The sequence below is a fragment of the Pteropus alecto genome, unplaced genomic scaffold (genome assembly GCF_000325575.1).
Source record: "Pteropus alecto unplaced genomic scaffold, ASM32557v1 scaffold125, whole genome shotgun sequence".
Lineage (NCBI taxonomy): Eukaryota > Metazoa > Chordata > Mammalia > Chiroptera > Pteropodidae > Pteropus > Pteropus alecto.
Window position 1 is genome coordinate 10,744,603 of NW_006436888.1, and position 2,220 is coordinate 10,746,822.

The following is a 2,220-nucleotide window of genomic DNA, read 5'->3' on the forward strand; positions in this document are numbered from 1 at the left end:
GCTGGGAAAGCAAAGGGCTCCAGAGTGTCACTGTTTATTATGCATATAAAATTTAATTCTCCAGTTTTCGGTAAGGCAGTACATCTCACCCTCCTCTGTGCTTGGTGTCCCAATCTGGAGCCCTCTGGTTCAGTATTTTATGAGGGGTGGGAGAAGCATTTTGCCTGATTGTAGAGGTGGGATCCTGAAGAGCTCAGTGCTCCTTATATAGAATTTCCAACTTGTTTCCATAATGGCTGCTGCTCTATTTCCTGAGACTTTCCAGGATTCTGAGGATCAGAATGGCTTGCTTCTCATATGTATCATGTTCATGCAGATTTAATCTTCCTGCTGCCTGCTAAGTCATTTACCATTTCTCCATCCATTCTCTGCTTTCATAAATTTGGTTCAGGGTTATAGTGATCTAGATGCACTGAAGTTTTTGTTTTTGTATCTGTTTTTTGTTATTTATGTTCTTTTGAGAGTAATTTTTAAAAGAAGGGGACAAAAATGTTTTTACTATTTTGAAACTAAATGTCATCTAATTCATGGCTCCTGATCTGTTTCCTTATCTATGTAATAAGCTAGATGGCTTCTAAAGATGAAATTTCATCATCATTATTGTTTTCACATCTGTTGGTAGGTGTGCGTGCGCGTGTGTGTGTGTGTGCGCGCGCGTGTGTGTGTGCGTGTGTGTGTGCGTGTGCGCGCGCGCATGTGTGCCAGTGTGAGTGTCAAAATATAGAGAGAGCTTCTTTTCCCCGGAATATTCCAATCAAAATAAACTGAGAATACTCCTGTTTAAAAAATCGTTTAGGAATGCCAGGTAACATAAGATGTCAGACCTGAGCCTGCAGAAGAGTAATGGAAATTTCCAGGGGCCCAAAAATGCATAACGTGACCCAAAGTAATGATCGAGGCAAGCTAATGTAATGCAGTGGCTGCTCCCAGATGCTGGCCTTGCCATAAAGGGACACGGACATGTCCAGGGCAGAGCACGAGGCCCTCAGACGCTGGGGGACCAGCCCTGGAATGGGGACCTCTGCATAAAGCCCCGGGGCCTGCTACATCCTCAGCCAAAGCAGCAGCCATGAAACAGACCCGCTGGCCAGCACACGGGTATTGCAAGGAGGCCCGTCCGTCTTCCCCGGACTGAGATGGAGACCGTGAGTTCCTCCGGAAGTGGAGCATCTCCAGACGGGGTGAGGACCTCTGACCCCCGTCCACCGTGGAAGCAGAGGGAGCCCCCGCCCAATCGGTCAAAACCGACACTCTCAGAACTCCGAGAATCCACCTAAGGCCTCTGACATTTTGTTCAACGATGTGGTTGGATCTGGGGAGGACTGCAGAGCTTTGTGTCACTTTCAATGCCCTAACCCTGCCCCTCTCGCCCCGGCGGCAACGTGGCCCCGAAACCAACAGCGTGTCCGCCATGAGAGCTAAGAAAACGAACAGCTTAACAACCGCCGGAGGGGGGCGTTCCGACGGGCTCCCAGAAATCTAGAGAGGCACGCGTGTGTGCCAGGATGTGCACATGCCCGGGGAAACCCGAGGAGGCCCTGTCCTCACCCCGACACTGCACGAGGGCAAGTTGACGGCCGAGACGGACGCGCACCCAGCCGCCGGAGCGTCGACGTCCCCTTCAGGGAGGCCCGAGGGGCTTAGTGGCTCAGGCGATTGACGGAGCGTTCTGTCCACACGTTAACTCACCTCTGAGAGACCCAAGGAGAGACTTCCGTGGGCACACGCGGCAGAGCGCAGACTCTGTAGACGTAGTTCGGGAAGGTCACCGAACAAACAAATAACAGCAACAACGAGAAAAACGTCCAGCGGGGATCCGGTGTTCGCTGTTGCTGCTACATGATCTAAACACTCATCTGTTTTTCAACAAAAAGATTATGAGACATGCAAACCGAATAGTGTGGCTCACACTGGACAAAAAGCCATCAATAGAAATGGCACCTGAGGAGGCCCAGGCGTTGGACTTACTAGACAAAGACTTAAGTCAGCTATTCTAAATCTGCCCGACGAACCGAAGGAGCCCGTGTCTGAAGGACTGAAGGGTGAGAATGGCGTCTCCACACGTAGAGAACAGCAATAAAGGGAAAGAAATTATAAAGCCAATAGAAATTCTGAAGTTGAAAAGTCCAATAACTAAAATGAAAAAAAAAAAAATCACCAGACGGGCTCGCCCGAAGATGGCAGCTGGCGGAAGAATCGGGGAAGTCAACGCTAAGTAAA